We start from the raw sequence: 22,861 nt of genomic DNA on the forward strand, positions 1-22,861 counted from the left end.
AAGATGATTAGAAGAAGAAAAAACAGACTGAAAGAAAGGAAGAACAGGTGTGGGAATTAGAAAGCCTATTATGATACCTTATTTCCCCTCCTGATTTATGAAATTTGAAAAAATTTCAAGACTTTTCACAACAAAGCCAAGCTAAAAGATACACCAATAGTCACCCCCTAAATTTTGTTAAGAATAAGACAATGTTGCCACTCACACCTGGCCCAGGCACCAGCAGGAGGAGGGCACCTCCAGATTCTGCAAGAGAAGGAGGAGGACTCCTCCTTGCCCTGGCTGGGCCTCCACTGCTGCCACCTCGGCCCGCAGTACAGCACCCGCAGCTGCCTCCCCACTTCAGGCCAGGCTGGGCCCGGTGGGCTCCACAGCATTCCCACTCCCACTTCTCGGATCCCAGACTTGCTGCTGCTGCCACCACTAACGCCAACACCAACATGACCACTGCTGCTGTTGCCCTCAATGCATGGGCCCACCCCACAAGCCTCCTACCATCTGGCCCCCGCAGACACTCTCCTACCACTCCACCACTCCGGTCAAGCTGCAGTCTCTGTCTCTGCCACCCACTGCAGCGAGGGGAGCCACAGAACCATGCCATCTGCAGGCTCCAGCCTCCAGTGTGCAACAGATGACTCCTCCAGCTCCTGGCTCGAAGCATCTGGGTGGTAAAAGCCAGATGTGCCTAGAACAGGATGGAAGGAGTGGTAGTGTTAGAGGCTCACCTTGTCATGCTGGTCACTGGGTGGCAGGGGCTGGTTTCGGCAAAGGCACAACTGGGACCTGGGGTGGGTGTGACTGCCTTTGCTGAAACCGGCCTCTGGCTAGGTCCAGCTGGCCAGGAACTGCTGGGCCCACCCTGGCTGCACTCCTTGGTGAGCAGGAGAAGCAGAAACTCAGACCCAGCCAGCTCTCTCCAACCAAGTGCCAGTTCCTGTTTCTGATGCTTCCACCCACAGGGCCCTGTTCCCCCGTGATGCCTGCTACTCCGTGCCCAGGAGTCCCAGATTGTCTCTGCAACACAGTGAGAGGGTGCAGGCCCGTGAACCATGGCGGGTGTGGGGGCCTTACCGTGCTCAGGATTCCCAAGGAAACATTGTGCACCGGCCACACTCCAGCACAAGCAAACAGAGGTTGCCCTCTAGAATCTAGAGTCTGGGAAGAGGAGGACGGCCCCTTCCTTGGAGGCCACAGCTATTGCTGCCACCTCCGTAGCCCATTGCCAGAAGCAGCAGTGCAGTGCAAATCCCAATAGTGCCCCCCCACTGGCATGCCACAGGGCATGTAAACCTGATAGTGCGCCCAAACTGCCCCACTGCCTCCAGCAGTGCAGCCAGGGATAGTGCCCCCAACCAGCCCTTGCTGGGGGTAGTGACAGCCCAGATAGTGCCCCCAACCTGCCCCCCTGTCATGACAGTGCAGGAGCTGATAGCACCCCTAACCCTCCCCCCAGCTGGCGGTCAGCCCCCTGTAGCACACACAACCACCCTCACCACCAGGCAGTATAGCCCCCACCAACTCCGCCAACCCATGCCCCTGATACCCTTACCGGCAATGTGACCTTGACAGTGCTCCTATCCAGGGTAGTGCATCCCTGGATAGCTCACCTACCCTGCCACCTTTCTACCATGCTGGCCAAGCTGCAACCTCCGTCACCTCCACCAACCACAGTGAGGCGAGCCTAGATGCCACAGGCTCAAGCCTCCAGCTCCGGGTACATGGCTCCCACTTCCTGTTCTCTAAGCTGAGCTCCCAGCTTCGATTCTGATTGGATGAGAGCAAGTCTTAGGACAACCAATCACAGCATGAAAATAAAGTCCAATCAGAATAGGCCTAGAAGTTTTCTCTCATCCAATCAGAATATGTAGTCCAGGAACCTCATTTGCATAACCTCACATATAAAGGATGCAGAAGGGGCGTCAGGCCATTCCGTGTGTGGCTGCTTGGGCAGCTGCTCCATGCCAGGCTTGGAGGACCAGGAGAAGGGGTAGTCACTTGCCACAGCTGGAGGCTGGAGCGTGTGGCATCATGGCTCGCCTCGCTGTGGTGGGTGCTGGCGACAGAGACGGCAGCTCGGCTGGACTGGTAGGAGGGGGTAAATAGTTTTTGGGTAGATGGAGGGATAAAGAGGGTGGTTAGCGGCAAAGGGAAAAGAGGATGGCAAACAGGAGAAGGCATTGCAAAAAGACGGTGGGGAAAAGATGGTTGAAAAAAAGTTTTTGGGTAGCTGGGGGGTAAAAAGGTGGCATGTAGAAGGAGGAAAGAGAGGGTGGTAAGGGGGGGAAAACACAGGGACAAGTAGGAAGGAGAGAAGGTTTACAAAAAGACGGTGGGGAGAAACACGGTGAAGAGAACAGAAAGACATTGGGGAAAGAAAAGATGTGTAAAAAGATTTTGGGTAGATGGAGGTGGAAAAGGGTGGCACGCGGGAGGAAGAAAGAGGGTGCAGAGAGGGAGGGGGAAGAGAGAGAAGGTGGTGAGCAGAAGGGAGAGAAGATTTTGTGAAAAGTCGATGGGGACAAGATGGTGGGGAAATATTTTTTTTCAGTAGATGGAGAAAAAAAGGGTGGTGAGCAGGAGAAGAAAAAAGGGTGGCGAGTAGGAGGAAGGAGAAGGTTTTGCAAAAAGACGGTGGGAAGAAAAGACAGTGGGGAGAAAAAACTGTGGGAGAAGTTTTTGGGTAGATGGAGGAGAGAAAGGGTGGCAAGCAGGAGAGTGGAAGGACGATTGGGAAAACGACGATGGAAAAATAGTTTTGGGGTAAATGGAGGGCGACAGGAAGGTGGCATGTAAGAGGAGGGGCAGGAATGGGGAAAAGAGGGTGGTGAGCAGAAGGCTTTGCGAAGAGATGGTGAGGGGGGAAAGACAGTGAGGAAGAAATTTTTTGGGTAGATGGAGGGGGTAAAGAGGGTGGTGAGCAGGAGGGACAAAAGAGGGTGGCAAGTAGAGGGAGACAAGGTTTTGCCAAAAGACCGTAAGGAAAAGACAGTGGGGAGAGAAAAGTTTTTCGGTACGGGGAGGGGGAAAAGAGGGTGGCAAGCAGGAGAGGGGAAGAGAGGGTGGCAAGCGGGAGAACGAAAAAGAGGATGGCGAGTGGGAGGGAGACAAGGTTTTGTGAAAAAGATGGGTAGCAAAGACATGATGGGGAAAGAAAAGATAGACGGTGGGTAAAATGTGGGTAGATGCAGCGGGAAAAGAGGGTGGCAATTGGGAGGATAAAAGAGGTTGGCGAGAGGGAGGAGGGAAAGAGTTGGGGAAAAGACGATGGGGAAAATAGTTTTGGGGTAGATGGAGGGCAAAAGGAGGATGGTAAGGATAGAGGAAAGAAGAGGGCGTTTTTGGGTAGATGGAGGTTGGAAAAGCGGGTGGCGAGCAGCAGGAATGGGGAGAAGGCTTTGGGAAAATATGAGGGAAAAGTTTTTGGGTAGATGGAGGAACAAAAGGGGAACGAGAGCAGAAGGGAGAAAAAGAGGGTATCCAGTGAGGGGGGAAAAGTTTTTGGGTAGATGGTTGGCGAAAAGGGTGGTGAGCAGGAGAGTAGAGAAGGCTTTGCGAAATGACAGTGGGGAAAAATAGTGGGAAAAATGTTTTGGGGTAGATGAAGAAAAAGGGTGGCGAGAGGGAGGGGGCCAAAGGTGGTTGAGAAAAGAAGGTTGGGGACAAAGTTTTTGGGTAGAACTTTTTCTGAGTTTTAAATCAAATTATTTGTATTTTTGCTTTGAGTAGTTTTAGTTTTTTATATATTTTTTGTTGTATTAACCCCTTGCCTGATGCATAGTTTGCAAATACTTTCTTCGGTTCTCTGGATTGTTTCTTCATTCTATTGATTGCTTTCGCTACTTTGCAGAAGCGTTTAAGTTTAATGCAACTGCATTTTGTCTAGTTTTGCTTTTTGTTGCTTGTGTTTTTGATGTGTATTTGAAAATCCCCTGTAACCAATTTCACGAGGCATTTTTCTATGTTTTCTTCTCTAGTAGTTTCATAGTTTCATGTCCTACATTTAAATCTTTATTTTCAGTAGATGATAACAGCCTACATGTATTGTGGGTGTTGGGTTTTCCTAGCACAGTTTATTGAAGAGATTGTCCTTCCCGAATGTGTGTTTTTGGTGCCTTTGTTAAAAGAGTTGACTGTAAAAGCTTGAATTTATTTTTGAGTTCTCTATTCTGTTTCATTTGTCTATGTCTGTCAGTCATTGGTCTGTGTATCTCTGTCTCTCTCTCGCTCTGTCTGTCCCCTACCTATTTTTTTTCTTTTGCCACTACCATGCTGTTTTGGTTACTAGGTTTGCGGTATATTTTGAAATCAGGTAGTGTGATGCCGCCAGCTTTTTTCTTTTTATTCAAGATTCTTTTGTCTATCTGAGGTATTTTGCATTTCCATGTGAATTTTAGGATTTTTTTTTTTTTTTTTTTTTTTTTTTTTTGAGACGGAGTCTCGTTCTGTCGCCCAGGCTGGAGTGCATTGGCGCGATCTAGGCTCACTGAAGGCACTGCTTCCTGAGTTCAGGCAATTCTCCTGCCTCAGCCTCCTGAGTAGCTGGGATTACAGGCGTGCGCCACCACGCCCGGCTAATTTTTGTGTGTGTAGTAGAGACGGGGTTACACCATGTTGTTCAGGCTGGTCTCAAATTCCTGACCACGTGATCCAGGCGCTTTGGCCTCCCAAAGTGCTGGGATTACAAGCGTGAGCCACCATGCCTGGCCGTTTTTTTTTTTTTCCTATATCTATGAAGAATCTCTTTCCTAATTTAACATGGATTCCATTGATTCTGTAGATCACATAGGGTGATACAGATATTTTAACGATATTCTTCTAGTGCTTGGACATGGGATATCTTTACATTTACTTGTGTCTGCTTTAATATCTTTCGTCTATGTTTTATAATTTTAATTGTGGGATCTTTCGCCTTTTTGTTAAGCTTATCTCTAGGTATCTTTTTTGGGGGGCATTGGGTAACTACTGCAATAAAATAGCTTTCTTGATTTCTTTCTTAGGTGTTTCACTATTGGTACATGGGTGTGCTACTCATTTTTATATATTGATATTGTATCTTGCAACTTTATGAAATGTGTTTATTATTTCTAGTAGGTTTTTTTGTGGAATCTTTAGGGTTCTGCATATGTGTATGATTATGTCACCTGCAAACAGAGACAATTTGACTCCCTTTATTTCCATTTTGGATGCCTTTTATTGCATTCTCCTATCTAATTCCTCTAGCTAGGACTTCTAGTACTGTGATGAATGAAAGTGGTAAAAGTAGCCACACTTGTTCCAGATCTTAGAAGAAGAGCTTTTAACTTTTCCCCATTGATTATGATGTTAGCTGTGGATTTCTCATATATGAACTTTATTGTGCTGAGATTAGTTCTACTGTTGAGGCCCTCTCATGCATTTTTCAGTTCATCAGTTGCATTTTTCAGCTTTGAGGTTTCTGTCATCTTCTTATATTACTTCTATCTCTTTGTTAAATTTCTTTGATAAGTTTCTGAATTACTTCTCTATATTTGAATTTCATTGAGTATCCTCAAAACAGCCATTTTTACTTCCCTGTCTGGAGAGTCTCACATCTTTTTTTTTTTTTTTTTTTTTTTTTTGTGTGAGATGGAGTCTTATTCCATCACCCAGCCTGGAGTACAGAGGCACAATCTTGGCTTACTGCAACCTCTGCCTCCCACGTTCAAGAAATTATCCTGTCTCAGCCTCCCAAATAACTGGGACTACAGGCACCTGCCACCACACCCAGCTAATTTTTGTATTTTTAGTAAAGACAGGGTTTCACCTCGTTGGTCAGGCTGGTTTCGAACTCCTGACCTCAGGTAATCCACCCACCTCAGCCTCCCAAAGTTCTGGGATTACAGGTGTGAGCCACCACACCCAGTCGAGTCTCACATCTTTAGCTCTGGTCACTGGTGACTTATTTATTGTTGTTATTTATTTCCTTGAATGTTCTTAACGCTTTTGAGCATATGTTCATGCCGGGGAGTTGAATAAGTGTGTATTTATTCCACTTTTTGCAGTCTGTTCTTGTGTGTGCTTGTCCTTCTTCAGTCTTCCAGAAATTCCAAGAAATTCAAGACTGTTGAGTTCCCCAAGCCTGTGGTCACTGCAGCTGTTACAGCACCAGAGGGCACCTTAAGCTCAGGTTCACCATGACTTTTGCAGACTGAGGTCCCTGGTGGCCGTGACACACTTGGAGAAGATAAGGGAGGGGTTCCCTGGGTTCCCAGACAAAGTTCTTCTTTCATGTCCATCTTCTTCCCCTTGCAAGGAATCTGGGCACCAAGCTTTGTGAATCTGGGCACTCTCATGTGATTTGGGCACTCTCATGGCCACTGCAGCTGGCGCAACACACCTGAAGCCCACAGCCTCCCAGACCAGAGCAGCACTGGGGTTTATCTGAGTCCTGTGGCCACTGTATTGCCTGACTGCTGCTGACTTATTTAGGTTTCTAAGCCAGGTTAGTCTGCTGGTGATGAAGCTGGCCTGGGTTTGGGTCCATCCCGCCAGGGTGGCAGAATCCCTTCTCCCTGCAGGGGGGTCTGTAGGTGTCTGGGAGCTCCTGCCTAGGATCAGGGCCACAGTATTCTGCCTGACACTGTGTCCACTGTAGTAGGGCTGATACTGGGTTCTCCTCTTTCTCACATAGGGAAGGAATTCTCTCTGCACTGCACTGCCTGGAGTTGGGATTGGGGTAACACAGGCAGCCCTCTGGCCACTGCAGCTGATGTCACATAGGAAGTCCACAGCCTCCCAGACCAGCACATCGTTGGTTGTTGGAGCTCACCCAAGGACCAAAGTGACTCTGGCCTGCCTGCCGCTGAAATTTATTTGGGGCCTGAGGCCACTTGAATCAGCTGGTGGTGAAGCAAGACAGGACTCAGGTTTGTCCCACCAGGGTAGTGGATTCCCTTTTAGACCAGGTCATGTCTAAATGCTGTATCTATGGGCACTAGCCTGGAACGAAAGGCCATGGGGTTCTGCCCAGTGTTGTCCTTTACTATAGCAGAGCTGGCACTGGGCTCCAAGGCAAAGTCCCACGGACCCTTCCTTGTCCCTTCTGCAAGAGGTGGACACATTCTCTGCACTGCACTGCCTGGGGTTGAGGGAAGGGCAGTGCAGTCACTGCAAGACTGTCTTTTCACCCTCTTTAATGTGTGTTCTCTTGTTTTTAAGCTAAAACCAGGTTCTGTGATCTGTCACCTGCTTTCTTTGGCTCTTATGAAGGTATTATCTTGCTTGGATTGTTGGACGGTGGTTCAGTTTAATATTCCTGCAGAGACACAGTCACTGAGATTCTATCCTCCATCTCGCTCCACCTCTTCTCATTTATTTAGTTCTTCTTCAGTTTATTTCAACAATGTTTTGGAGGTTTCAGAGTATTCGTTTTGAGCTGCTCTTGTTAATTTCTAAATTTATTACTTGTTTTGTTGCTATTATAAATGGGATTGTTTCTTTTATATCATTTTAAGGCAGTTCATTGACAGTATATAGAAATAAAATTAATTTTTAGTATTACATTTATATCTGGAAACCATGCCAAATTTATTATTTTGAATACTGTTTTACTGAATTTCTTAGAATTACATATATATGAGATCATGACATCTGTAAATATAAATAATTTTTATTTTTTTTTCAATCAGGATGTTTTCAATTTTCTATTCTTTACTAAATACACCTCGCTAGAATCCACAGTATAATGTTGAGTAGAATTTGCAAGAGTGGACATTCTTGTAACTAACCCTGCCAGGAAAGAATTCACCCTTTCATTGCAGAGTGTAATGATAGCTGTGGGTTTCATAGGTAACTACCACTAGTTTCAGGAAGTTATCTTACTGTCCATAACTGGAGTGTTTTCATGATGAAAATGTGTAATATTTTCTCGAATGCTTTCTGTCTATTGAGATGCTCATATATTTTGGTCTTTTATTCTGTTAATATGGTGTTTGCATTCATTGATTTTTCAAATATTAAATTAATGGGGCATTCCTGGGGTCAATCACATCTGCACACAGTGCATAATCTATTTTATATGTTGGTGGGTTCAGCTTGGCAGTATTTTGTTGAAGATTTTTGATTTTATAAAACAATTAAAGACACTGGTCTATATTGTTTTGTTATTCAGTTTTGGTGTCAGAGTAATCCTGTTTGTAAAATGAATTGGGAAGTGTTCTCTGCCCTTTTATTTTCTGCAAGGGTTGGTGAACAATTGATATTAATTTCTCAGAGTGTTTGATTCACCTGGGAAGCTAGCTGAGATGAGATTTTTATTGTAAGGTTTTAAAATTGCAATCCAATGTTTTAACCTTCCATAGATCTGCTTATATTTTTAATTTCTCCTTTAGACTGTTTTAGTTTCTGTCATTCTAGGACTTCATTCTGTCTAGGCTATCTTACTTTTTTGGCATAAGATTTTTCATTGCATTCTCTTTTAATCATATTTATTTTGTAACACTGCCAGTGATGTGTTCTCTTTTATTGCCGATTTTAGTAATTTGAGTTTCTTCTCTTTTTTTCTTGCTTAGCCTAAGTAAACATTTGCCAATTTTTTTATCTTTCCAAACATTTCATTTTGGTTTATTGATTTTTTCTGTTTCGTATTCCTTATCTTTCTGTTATCCTAACTCTATTTTCCCCCCATCTTTATTTTTTAATTTTTTTTTTTGAGACGGAGTCTGGCTCTGTCACCAGGCTGGAGTGCAGTGGCGTAATCTTGGCTCACTGCAACTTCCCACTCCCTGGTTCAAGTGATTCTCCTGCCTCAGTCTCCCTAGTAGCTGGTATTACAGGCACACACCACTAGGTCCAGATAATTTTTCTATTTTTAGTAGAGACAGGGTTTCTCCGTGTTGGCAAGGTTGGTCTCAAACTCCTGACCTCAAGCAATCCGCCCGCCTCAACCTCCCAAAGTGGTGGGATTACAGGCATGAGCCACCTTGCCTGGCCGGCTTAACTCTAAGGAAATGTTTATCTTTAGGAACATTGTATTTGGTTAATTAAAATTTTAGATTCTGGAGCATCAACTGTTCTCTTACATGAAAATAAAAGCATGAATTGGGAAATAATGGGTTCCCCAATTTTTTTGTGGGGGGAACAAAACAACTATCCATGTACATACAGTTTTTGGTTCCCCAGATCATTGAGCCAACTTGGCCAAAATAAGTAATCCCTCATTCCTTATCTCAAGAAGGTGGTCTTGCCTTGCTTGGAGATGTTAAAATGAATTCACTGGATGTAGTCACTTTTAAGACTATTAGTTTACTTCATGTCCCATTTTCAGCCAGTTACTGTACCTGGAATAATAGAATCAAATTCTGTCATGCACAGGTAAATAAGTAAATTCTGTCATTTAATATCTAAATTATGTATATATATTTACATACCTATATTTTACTTGTAATTTGATGAAGATAAGGCTTTGTATGTATGCTCTGTGTAAAATATGCTGTCTATATTCTCATGATTACAGAGAATAGTTTGAGTAATGGAATGTATTTGAATTTTACATGTCTTTCATTTACTAGCAGAAATAAAATCTTAGCACTTGATTTAGTAAATTCCTCCATTTAAAATAAGATGTTACTTTAGCAGAAACAAAATTTATCTTAATGGGATAATAATTCACTAGTTTACCTCTGATGAGCATCAGCTAATATTTAATCCATTGTGAAATTACACAGCATCAAAATAAAATATAATACAGTTAGTTAAAATAGAAAAATTATCTTATTGATTAATTTAGACATCAGAAGTTAGATTATAAAATCAAGGTATTTTTTGTGTTTGTTTTGTTTTTAGTATATTAGCATATACTACCAAACGTGAACCATAGTAAAAGCTGTTCAGTAACACTTACCATTCCATTTTCAAATAACCCGAGTTTATGTGTCAGGTTGAAAAGCTTTTAGATGAGTGGTTTATGTTACTGTAAGTATCCAAATATTTGTATATCATGTAGACAGCCCAAGAACATATGCACGTATGTTAGCTATTGCATAGAATGGTAAAGAATACATTCTTAAAAGAAAGAAGAGAGTAAGATACATTCACTTAATGTTCCAAATAGGTCTCTAGTATCTCAAATATACTATTCACCCATTACTTTCAAACATTATATCAGGGCCAGGCACCATGGCTCATGCCTGTAATCTCAGCCCTTTGGGAAATTGACGTGGGTGGATCACTTGAGGCCAAGAGTTCCAGGCCAGCCTGGCCAACATGGCAAACACCTGTCTTGACTAAAAAAAATAAAAATAAAAAAACTAGGCACGGTGGCACCCCCCTGTAATACCAGTTACTTGGGATGTTGAGGCACCGGAATCATTTGAACCTGGGAGGCAGGGGTTGCAGTGAGCTGAGATCATATTACTGACTCCAGCCTGGGCAACAGAGCAAGACTCTGTCTCAAAAAAACAAAACCAAAAACATTATATCATGGTATGTGATTAATCTGAATTCAAAACATCTTAACATAAACTAAATGAAAATTATACAAAATTTTGCTTGTTTTATTGCATTCTCCTAATTCCTCTAGCATCTATTTAATTCTATTTGTTTTGAATTTACCAACAATTCAAATCTTGCTGAGAATATTTGCACTGATAAATATTTTTGTGATTATTGATCATATTCAAATGCGCTCTCATTTTCAAAGCAATGTGTATAAAATTATTATTAAAATTGTACATAGCTTGAAATCATGTAATTGTCATGGGATACATTTATATATCATAATTAAAAGCACATTACAACGCTTGTACCTGATCTTAATATTACTTAACCTTAGAAATATAGAATAAATGATAGGAATAATATGGGAGACAAAAGACTGTGTGAAAAGCCACATATTGTATATCTCTATTGTTTTTATTAAACTTTTTTTCCCACTGCACTTACAAGTAAATTTCTCATGGACCATGGTAATTTTTATTGTAATCTTACTGTAGGTACATTCTGTTAGCAGGTTAAATAAAATACATGATCAAAGTCAAAAATATATGCAAGGAAAATATAGAAAATTTAAGTTATAAAAAGCTACTGTTGGTCGCCGGTGGCTGGCAGGCGGGCAGCCCTAACACAGGCAGGGCTGCGAGTGCAGTCACCCAGGTCTGCAGGAGCAGCAGGCCGAGGCCAGTGGAGATGACCCCGATGAGCCCACTTCAGGTCGGGGCTGAGTGTGGGCACATGGTTCCCGGCAGCGTGTGACCCAGTCCTGGCCAGCCGCCGCCTTCTGCGGGCCCCAGGGCTGCGAAGAGGCCTTCTGCCTGGGGCAGTATCAAGGCTGCAGAGTTTTCCTCCAAAGCCACACCTCGACTGGAAGGGGCGAGTTCGAGGACTCTGTGGGTGGTAGCCATGGGCAAATGCAGAGCTGCTGCTGTTGCTTTGCAGTGCCTGTAGGACTTAGAGGGCCTGGAGCGTCAGTTCCCTGAACAGCACCCAGATCACCCTGTATTGGGGACACAGTTCATTCCCCCCTTCCCTAACTCTGCAGTAAAATCTTGACGCTGTCATCTGGGGAAGCCACCTTGTCCGTTCAGCCATGAAGACAGAAACAGTGCCATCGTTCCAGGAGATTCCAGCTGGATCCAGCTGTCACCTCAATAACCTGTTGAGTAGGCGGAAGGTGATGGCTGTGGGGGTCTTGCTTGCTGACTCCTGGTCATACACCTTCTGGTCAGCGTGTGGCTGCTGTGCCTTCTGTCTGCATTGCTAGTGGTGCTGGGAGGATGGCTGGGCTCCAGTGTCTCTGGAGTGGCTTCAAGTCCACTGCTCCTGGAAGGCTTCATCCCATTGGCCACCTGTCCTCTATTCCCTGAGACAGAAAGACAACTGGAACAGGAGATCAACTGCACCATCCAGATGTGATTATTTGAGATTTTATATTATCCTGGTACTGTTCTGAGAGCCAGGAGCCAGCCTTTGAAGAGGAAATGGAGGCAGCCATGAAAGAGTTGGTCCAGGAGCTTCAGAGGAGGATGAGCATGATGGACCATCATGCTCTTGCTCAGAGTGTTCTGACTCTCTGTCGTTTTTCACCTGCAGAGCTACATTCAGGCAAAGGAGGCCACTACAGGGAAGAATGGTCCAGTTGAGCCTTCCCACCTCTGGGAGGCTTACTGCCGGGCTACTGCCCCACATCCTGCTGTGCACAGCCCCAATGCTGAAGTCACCTATACATGTGGTATTGTGAATTTGTTGCTTCAAGGGCTGGTGCCCAAGTCCCACTTGGAGACTCATACTGGATGCCATGTAGTGGTTGAACTCATCATATGCAGTGTAGTCTTACCACTGATCAGCAGGCTGTCAGATCCTGACTGGATCCACCTTGTCCTCATGGGTATCTTTTCCAAGGCTAGAGATCCAACACCCTGCCCAGCCAGTGGCCCTGAACAGCCCTCAGTGCCCACGTCTCTGCCACTTATTGCTGAGGTACAGCAGCTTCCAGAAGGGAGGGCTCCTTCTCCAGTAGCAGCCCCAGGGTTCCTAAGTAAACAGTGAGCCAGAGATTCCTGCAGGCCCCTCCTCAGAGGTTGAAGGTGGCCATGAAGCTGTAGAGGGAGATTTGGGTGGAATGTCTGAAAAAAGAAAAGTAGGAAACAACTCATCTCATTTCCTATAGCCAAATACTTGAGGCCCCCTGTTCTTATGTGGAGACTCAGAGCTGGAGTCTCTGCTGTCTGAAGTAGGCTAAGAAACCATCATGCTCATGACTCTAGGCCACTTTCTGTCTGACAGGATTCAGGATGCCCTGTGTGCCCTAGAGGGTTCCCAGGCTCTGGAACCCAAAGGTGGTGAGGGATCTGAAGGAGTAGAGGCTGAGGGTCCAGGGACAGAAACAGAGACAGTCCTGCCTGTCTCCACACTGAACTTCTGCCCAGAGATCCAGATTGACATAGCAGACAAGGAGCTAGAACAAGGAGAAGTTACCACCTCTGTTACAGCTTTGCTGGAGGGGCTGGAAAAGACCTGCTCCTCACGGCCCTCATGCTTAGAGAAGGATCTCACCAATGATGTGACCTACCTTGATCCTAGTCTGCCACCAGTTCTGCTTTCCTCCTCTTCACCTGGTCCTCTCAGCTCAGCCACCTTCAGCTTTGAGCCCCTAAGCAGTCCAGATGGCCCAGTTGTCATCCAGAACCTTCATATCACTGGCACCATTACAGCCCGAGAGCACAGTGGCACCGGATTGCACCCATGCACACGCTATACTGTGAAGTGTGAGACATCCCTTGACGGTGAAAACAGCAGCCTGCAGCAGCTGGCCTACCACACTGTGAATCACCGCTATTGGGAGTTCTTGAATCTGCAGGCCATCAGGAGAAGAAACCAGATCTATGAAAGTTCATAAAAAATGTGAAGGGTTCTAAAAAGCTCTTTCCAGATCTTCCATTTGGAAAACATAGACAGTGACAGAGTAGAAGCCCGAAAGAGCCTCCTATAATAATTCCTTAAGCGATTGTGTGCCATTCCGGAGATCGCTAACAGTGAGGAGGTGCAGGAGTTTCTTGCTGTGAACACAGATGCTCACGTTTCCTTTGTCAAGAAACCATTTATGGTCTCTAGAATAGAGAAGATGGTGGTGAGTGCCATTGTGGACAACTTGAAGACAGCATTTCCTTGCTCTGAATCCCAGGGCCCCACAGAGGAGCTGAGTGAGGCCGAGACTGAAAGCAGGTCCCAAACAGAAGGCAAGAAGGCTAGGAAGTCCAGGCTGAGGTTCTCATCCAGTAAAATTTCTCCAGCACTAAGTGTGACTGAAGCACAAGACAAGATTCTTTATTGTCTCCAGGAAGGCAATGTGGAGTCCAAGACCCTATCCATGTCTGGGATGGAATCTTTTATTGAAAAACAGACAAAGTTACTGGAGATGCAGCCAACAGAAGCCCCAGAAAAAGATCCTGAACAACTTCCCAAAGGACATGTGGACAGTTGCTTGTCAGATGCAGCTGTGCCAGCCCAAGATCCCAGCAACAGCGATTCAGGAACAGAGACAGAGTTAGCTGACACAGCCCTGAATCTGCTTCTCTTCCTACTAACAGAACAGTGGAAATGGCTGTGTACTGAAAACATGCAGAAGTTTCTTTGTCTTATCTTTGGTACCCTAGTTCAAAGGTGGCTAGAGGGGCAGGTAGCTAATTTAACAAGTCCACAGTGCTGGGTGCAGTACCTCTGGCTTCTTCAGGAGTCCATCTGGCCTGGTGGAGTTTTGCCTAAGTTTCCACGGCCTGTAAGGACCCAGTAGCAGAAACTGGCTGCTGAGAAACAGGCTTTGCAGAGCCTAATGGGAGTCTTCCCAGATCTCATAGTAGAAATTCTTGGGGTGAACAAATGCCAGCTGAGTGTTTAGTCTTGGAGTCACTACAACAACCACTCATCAACAGGCATTTGATTTACTGCCTTGGGGACATTATCCTGGAATTCTTGGATCTCAGTGCCTCTGTTGAGGAGTCCGCTGCTACCACCTCTGCTTAAGATACCCCAGGCAGCCCTAAGAGGATGGGTGTCTCCTCATAGCTGGTTATTCCCGCATCCTTCCCAGGTCAGGGAAGTAGTTACTCAGCCACCCAGAGACCAGTGAGGAAGCCTGCATCCTCTGGAAGTAGGCTACAGCTCAGAAGGCCTAGGCTCCCAGTGGCTCAATTCTCTCCCACTTCTCCATTTGTAGCAGGTGACACAGGGTATGTGTCCCAGTTGCATGCACATTTATTTCCATGTCCCTTTTGTGGTGTTGGGATTGTTGTTGGTGAGTAGATTCTGTTTCCTTTGGGAAAAGAAGATGTGAGGTAAAGGAACAATCCCCTTTTGCTTCTCCTTTTGCCGTCCTCCCTGAGATTGTTTGCCAGAACCCTGGCCCTGTGCACAGATGTATTTAATCCACCAGCACACAAGCTCTGGATAGAACAGGAAAAAAGCAATGGCCAGATTTCCTTGGAGGAAAGAACAACCTTCTGAGCTCTCTGTTCCTACCTGGAAACTAAAAATTCATTCCGGGCCATTCTCAAAAACCAGACTCCTGGGTCTTACCTAGTTTCCCAACAGTTCCAGAAGAAGAAGGAGGGAAGAAAATTTTTCAAGGGACTTCTTGCTCATGTGTTGCTATTTCCCAACACATCAGCCTTATGGAAGATGTCATCAGGCTGCTTCCCTGGAAGGCTACACTTTCCTTTCCAGAAGACTTCAAAGCTGATTGCAAAAGCTTCTGGTAAATCCACCGCACCCTTCACACCCTTTCCTGAAAGGCATTTATACCACACATTTTGTTTATTGGCTCTCCTCCCAACCCCCTGCCCTAGAGCAACTGGGTTTTTGAATTTGTGACCCTCTCATTATCTTCAGCAAATTTGCATGACAACTTGCATATTCAGCCTCAGCTTTTCCCAGGAGAAGGTAAAGCACTTGCCTCCTGTCTTAAGAATGCAAAAAGAGTAGGAATAGCAAGCTGGGGGAATGAAATCTCCCTTCATAAGTCTTTGATGGGGAACTTTTATTGATCTGAACAGATAAGATTAGTAAACTTACAAGGAATAGCTTCTTATTTCCTGTTCCTTATGGTTATAATTAGCCTTTAAAGAACTCCAGCAAAGGCGTTCTGTTAGGCCACATCTATTAGAAAGGTAAAGAAATTAGGAATTACTGGAGGAGAAGGATAAATCAGGAGGAATTGCTGGTAGAAGAGGATGCAGACAGTCACAGGGAAGTGGTATATATTAAATACACATGAACAGCTGGCAAAAAGGTGTCAGAGATGTTACTCAGAGCCATTTGGCTTCACACTTGCCTGTTAGTGCCTTGCTTTCGCTGAATTACCAGAGCCTACCACTTGGAGGAAGGTCTTGGAGTTAGACTGATGAGAAGGCAATGGGGTGCCAAAAACAGGTGTCAGAGTTCTCTTAGATTCTGAAGTAGGTGGTGAGCACACAATTAAAGTGGTTTGTGGAAGAAAAAAATGCTTCTCTTACTGAATCTCTTGATTATAGTTTATAATCAAAATTATTGTAAAACTTTTCTCCATTTGTAAGTAATTACACATATAAAGTATCTCCCTCATTCGGTAGATTTCATATTTCTTTCAGAAATGTATATCAAGTATAAAACATTTTGAATTCTAAATTGCACTTAAAATTATTCATTGTTGGTTATATAATTATAACCAAGTACATTAATGACTACATACTGTAAACTTTCTTTGCCATGTGGCACAAATAGTTAATTTACCTTTTCTTTCTCTGTTTATTTATCTTCTATGTCCTAGTCTATTTCAGTTTTCTCTCAAGTAGTGGTTTTCATTGAACTACCAAAAAGTTGCAAGGGCAACCACACTTGAAGAAAAACGTGTTAGTAACATTAGTTTAAAGCTTTTTTATTTATAAAATTATATTCCAAATTGTTAAATTAATTTTATTATGCAGACTTGATGTCTGAAAACTTCTTAAAATAGAGAAGTTCACAATATTAGATACTGTGTCTTTCTTCATATAATGACAAAAGACTTCAGTTCTGAAATTTTAGGAAAAGTTTTGCTTTAAGATTAATTAAAACGTAAGATTGCATAAGCAGAGAGCATGTAGGTACAGCTATTCTATGGAAAACTTATTTTGTTATTAGAACTGTTAGGAACATCTTTTGAGAATATTCAGGCTATATATGATGCTGCAAATTTATTTTCATAATTGCTATAACTGGCAGGGCAAGCAGATGATATGTTTGTAGCTATCTCGTTGTAAGCACATCTCCAGGAATAAAAAAGGGCCTTAAGAAGAGGGAGGCAGGTGGCACAGTAATCACATCATGAACACAGATGCGGTGGCCCCTGAGAAAGAGTCATGATGACAGCTGCATTCTTTGTTTCTATCTCATATGTAATCTAATTTCAAGGAAGTATCAAAGTGTCGGGGTGGAGAGAGGATAACAATCACTAGCATGAAATCTAAAGTGCAGTCATCCAGTTGCCTGATGTCTTCTGAGGTGGTTCACCCAGATTCACAGTACAGATAATTAAATTCAGAGCTGCAGAGATAGGGAAAATAAGATGTGGAAATAGGCTTCTTCTGAAGTATTATTCAGGTCTCCTCCTTTTCTTCCAAATGCCATCCCCATCAGTATACTCAAGGCATCTGATGGCATTGATGAGCAACTGAAAAATCATTTAATTAATCATCAGGTTCTTTATCCTTAGTTAAAAATGTAGAGGCACAAAAGTCATGTGTCAAAATACGCTCTTTTTTAATAGAGTATGGTCCACTACCCACTGTGTGTCCTCTTAACCTTTCCAGAGTAGGTGTCCTTACAGCATAAATTTACCATAAAATTAGACACGTTCCAGTATAAAATAAAATGAAGACATAATAAGCCAATACTGAATTCTTTAGTGAATCTAGAAAATTCAGTTTAATTTTTTTTCTAGAAAATGGATTTATTTTAGTGTATTTATTTGTTTTTGCATTTGCCTTATGGTTCTGCATGGCTAACTTGTTAAAGTCACAAGATATCGTATATTGGGTGGATTTGCAAGCGATGTTTAGTGTTTTCTTCCCTGATGAACCAACATAACCATCATTCTGCTATGAGTCTATGTTATCAAATATGTCTATGTCCTGTCAGGCTTCATTTTTACCTCTAAATCTTCCAGGTACTGTTGTTTTTGACAATGTAATGGATATTACTTCTTTCTGTGCCTTCAAAATTTCAGTAAGGAAATAAACTGGTTACCAAAAACAGCTGTTTGTTAAAATTGGAGTCAAACTTTTTAAAGAAGAGATGTACTTTGTTTTCTTCCCTAAATATTTAAAAATTAATAGGATTTATCCACAGTATAACATGGTTTTAAAAAGTAATTTAACTTTAGTTTTATTGAATACCTATTTGTGTAGTATATTATATTTATTTTTGTTAATATTAAATTTTTTAAAATTTAGGTATAAATTGTGCATTTTATATGATATTTATACCATTATTTTACTTTGGGTTCTCTCATTTAAAGTTATAACCAAAGTTACACTGTTATTCATTTTTTGTGCTAGCATTTAATATTTTCATGGATTCCTTTTTTTTCTATTTTCAGCTAGTATATATTGCATTATATTTAAAACCACCACAACAGGTAGGAAATGGGGAGTTGTTACTTGATGGCTATAGAGTTACAGTTTTGTGAGATGGAAAATTTCTGCAGCTCTGTTGCACAGAAATGTGAATATAGTTAATACTTATGATATCTACACTTAACATGATTAAGATAGTCAATTTTATGTGTATATTTTTGCTGTAATTAAAAAATACCATCACGAGTTTGAATGATAAATAACTTACTTTGTATAATATTGAGTGTGTTCACATCAATAAGAAAAGCCTAATATACCAATAAGAAAGAGTTAATCAGACCAGGCATGGTGGCACACACCTGTAATCCCAGCACTTTGGGAGGCCGGGGCAGGTGGATCAACTGAGGTCAACAGTTCAAGACCAGCCTGGGCAACACGATGAAATCCCATCTCTACTAAAAATACAAAAATTAGCTGGGCACTGTGGCCTGTGCCTGTAATCCCAGCTACTCTGGAGGCTGGGGCAGGAGAATCGCTTGAGCCTGGGATGCAGTTTGCAGTGTACAGAGATTGTGCCATTGCACTCCAGCCTGGGCAACAGAACGAGACTCTGTCTCAAATGCATACATACATACATACATACATACATACATACATACATACATCTGTCCATTACAATATTTTAGAGATGTGAAAAAAAGTTGCATAACTGGTGACTTGAATATCTATGTTTTTTGTAAGCTCTACTAATACATTGAGAGTAGTTATTCAAGGAATAAAACAATGAAGAATTAATGCTAATTTTATGTTCACATAGAAAGTATTAGTAGCAGAAAGCGATTTCATCTTAGAGAAAAAGGAAATTCTTACATAACATAATGAATGATGCAACCAGGATACAAGAAATTATAACATTATTTGTGTATTTGTCCAAATGTTATTTGAAAATCCTCAGTGCACATACTTTAAGAATTAGGGTTAAGGCCGGGCTTAGTGGCTCACGCCTGTAATCCCAGCACTTTGAGAGACTGAGGTGGGTGGATCACTTTACTTTGAGCCTATTGGTATTGGTGTCATTACATGTGTGAAGGGTCTTTTGAAGGCAACAGAAGGTTGTATCTTGTTTTTTTTCCAATTTACCACTCTATCTTTTAAATGGAGCAATTAAGCTGTTTACATTCAAGGTTAATATTTATATGTAAGAGTTTGTTCTGTTGTAGTGTCGTTAGGTAGTTTCTTTGTAATCTTGATTGTGTAGTTGCTTTATAGGGTCTGTTAGCTTTATATTTATGTGTGCTTTTATGATAACAAGTATCATTCTTTCGTTTCCATTTTTAGAACTCTTTTAAAAATTTTCGTAGGACTGATTTGGTGGTAACAAATTCCCTTAGCATTTGCTTGTCTAGAAAAGACATTAGTTCTTCTTTGTTTATAAAGCTTAGTTTGGTGGGATGTATAATTCTTTGTTGGCATTTATGTTTTCTTTCAAAATGCTAAAAATAGACCCCCAATCTCTTCTGGCTTATAAGGTTTCTGCTGAGATGTCCACTATTAGTCTGATGGTATTCCCTTTATGGGTAATTTGGCCCTTTTCTCTAGCTTCCTTTGAGATTTTTTTTAATTTCACATTAATCATGAATAGTCTGATGACTATTTGCCTTGGGAATGGTCATATTGTTTAGTATCTCTCAGTAGTTTTCTTAATTTCATATATCTGGATGGCAATGTCTCTAACAAGATTGGGGAAATTTTATTTAATTATTTCCTGAAGTATGTTTTCCAATTTGCTTACTCTTTCTTCTTCTTTCTCAGGAATGCCAGTAAGTCATAGGTTTTTGTTGTTTAACATAATATCATATAATATTTCTTGAAGACTTTGTTCATTTTTTAAATTCTTTCCCTCTCTTTTTGTCTGACTGAGTTAATTTGAAACATGGTCTTTGAGCTCTGGCATTCTCTATTCTGCTTGTCTAGTCTGCAATTAAGTCTTCTGATTGTATTTTGACATCCCTGTAGTAAATTTTTCAATTTCAGAAGTTCTGTTTGGGTTTTCATTAATATACCTATGTCATCTTTCATATCCTGAATCATTTTCCTGTTTTTTTTTCTATTGGATTTCAGCATCCTCTTGAATATTGAGTTTCCTTACAACCCATACTTAGAAATTTTTAATTTGTCATTTCAGACATTTCAATCTGGCTAGGTTTCAGTGCTAAAGAGCTAGTGCAATCCTTTGGAGATGTTGAAACACTGTGATTTTTTGTACTGCTGGAGTTCTTATGCTGATTTTTCTCATCTAAGGAAAGTGTTGTTTCTTATTTTTGAATTTGTATTGTTTGGATGGGGCTCTTTATTTTTTTTCCCTTGAGGGTGTAACTGTGGTGGATGTTATGTATTTTGGCTTAGTTTCTGAATGCTTTTGGTGGGCGACAAGGCTCTACATGTTGGTTGTGGATATGTGGATACGTTTTGTGTGGTGGCTTTATCAGATATTTTTTGGTATAGCCATGTATTTTTTATTTGATGGTGCATTTCAGGCTGTAGTCCAGTATATAGCACTTAGGAGTATGATATAGCAGGTAAGCTGCTGCCCATTGGATGAATTTGCACTGATGAGCATGGTGGGAAGAGATCATGATGGAGTGCCCTGAAGCCTCCAGGAAAGAGATGGAGGGGTGCACCAGCTCTTCATCCTGAACTGGAAGAAATGCAGTCTGCTTCCCTATCATATCCCTGTCACAGGTCTTATGACCTTGTTTGTAAAATCTTCATCCTTTAGTTCCCAGCCCAGTGCCTTTGTGGGCCATGGATCTGCCTCTCTGATGGCTACCACTATAACGAGGGTCAGGGTAGAACCTCTTCCTCCAGTACAGGACAGACAACTTTGTAGTCTATCCTCTGTTGTCAGGATGCTGCCACTCTGTGTTGGAAGGGGGAGTTGGACCTCACCCCTTGTGAAAGCCAGAGCAGACACAGTCTCATTTTCAGCAGGGATGGATCCACCACCCCTGCTGAAAGCACAAAGAATCACTTTCTTTCAGTGCACACTCACCAGCTCTTGCAGGAAGAACTGCTACTGCATTCATAACAGTGTACGGTGGATGAAAGGTGGGAGACGATCCTCTTCTTCATAATTATTCCTGGATATTGATGCTGTCTCATTCCTCAGTTGGTGCCACATCTGTATTTCCTTTGTCCCAGGGAGTACTTTTGCAGGCTGTGCTCCCCAGCTCCTTAAAGGGTGGCTCCATGCTGAGAGTAAGATCTCCAGAGAACCTACAATACCCCAGGCACCCACTGGTCCCCTGTGCTTGCCAAAGTCAGAGCAGGTTGTGGAGTATATTTGCAGGTGGTCTGGTGGTGCAATGACTTAAGGGCAGAGGATCCTTGGGAAGGAAAGTGACACACTGGTGCACAACCAGTATGGTGCCCACCATCTCAGTTCAGGTCCAAGGGGAGAGTGGGTATGGCTGTGCGAGCTGGCCACTGGTTCTGTGTTCTCAGGAAATTCTCTAATCATCACTGATTGTGTTGCCCCGGCTAGCAAGCGCAAAGGGGCTCCCCAACCGTTTAGCACTCGGCAGGTCGTCAGAGGGGTGTAGAAAGAAGCAACTTCTACCTACCATTTTGGCTGAGCTCTGAGTTGCTCAGAGGTTGATATCAGCCAGAGTCTTGCTGCATTCTTCTTCTGGGCTTCAACTTCTTCGCGTGGTTACTCCAACAGGTCCTCACTTCTCTATATTTTCCATTCAAAACTTGTTCATTCACTGGTAACTTTGATCTTTCTGAGAAGAGCTGGCATGTAATTTCCCCAGTCAGCTTGAAAAAAAAAAAAACTTTTTGTTTTCAGAATGTATACATTTATCACTAAAAATTTTCTCCTTAGTACTGCTTTTGCTGTATCCCATTAGTTTTGGTATGCTGTGTTGTCATTTTCATTAGTCTGTAAATATTTTCTAATTTCTACTGTGGTTTCTTCTTTAATCAACTGATGGTGTAAGAGTGTGTTTAATTTCCACGATTTTGTCAGTTTTCCAGTTTTACTTCTGTTATTGATTTCTCACTTTAATTCATTGTGTTCAGAAAAGATATTTTGTGTGATAGCTATCTTTTAATTCTCCTGAGACCTAATTTGGGCCTAACATATTTTCTGTCTTGGAAAATATCCCATATACACTTGAGAAGGATGTGTATGCTGTTGTTGGGTAAATATTCTGTATATGTTAGAACAATTTGGTTTATTCTAAGTCCTCTATTTTCCTTACCTATCTTCTGTCTGGTTGTTTTATCCATATTGAAAGTAGGGTATTGAAGTCTTAAACTGTTATTGTAGAATTGCTTATTTCTCCCTTCCATTATGTCAGTTTTTGCTTCAAATATTTTGATGGTTTGTAAGCGTTTGTGATTGTTATATCTTCTTACTATATTTAACCCTTCATCAGTATATAATGTCCTTTTATGTCTCTTGTAAACATTTTTATTTAAATCCTAATTTTTATGATATTAGTATAGCCACCCCTGTTGTCTTTTGACACAACACCCTGCTCTCTTGACTTACCTAGCCAGGTTTTAGTGAAAAATCCTGTTAAGTCAGTTTGGTAAGAATCCCTGCAACCTTGAAATCAAATTCGTTTTTTTACTGCCAACCTTTGATAGCTAAGTTCTTGGCCAGCCTTTAACAAGAATCCTTCTAAGCCAACCAGTGATCTCTGACTGCTGTTCAGAAGAAACGAGGGATGGATAATGTAAAAATCTGAATCAATATTTCTAATTCTGGGCACATATTGGAATTGGCTAGTAATCTCATATTAGCTTGGTTC

General features: G+C 42.2%; 1 long non-coding RNA gene and 1 pseudogene across 2 annotated transcripts in view; both read left to right on the top strand.

The window, feature by feature from the left end:
• The first annotated feature begins 1,926 nt into the window (after positions 1–1,926).
• The window catches only part of LOC129138299 (uncharacterized), a 51,778-nt gene continuing 30,843 nt past the window's right edge, over positions 1,927–22,861 (top strand). For both annotated transcript variants that reach the window (XR_008541497.1, XR_008541496.2), the window contains exon 1: positions 1,927–2,085. This is a non-coding gene — a long non-coding RNA (uncharacterized LOC129138299). The remainder of the gene's footprint in view (positions 2,086–22,861) is intronic.
• Positions 11,543–14,525, top strand: LOC100611505 (sorting nexin-19-like; annotated as a pseudogene).

This window comes from Pan troglodytes, chromosome 22 (assembly GCF_028858775.2).
Source record: "Pan troglodytes isolate AG18354 chromosome 22, NHGRI_mPanTro3-v2.0_pri, whole genome shotgun sequence".
Lineage (NCBI taxonomy): Eukaryota > Metazoa > Chordata > Mammalia > Primates > Hominidae > Pan > Pan troglodytes.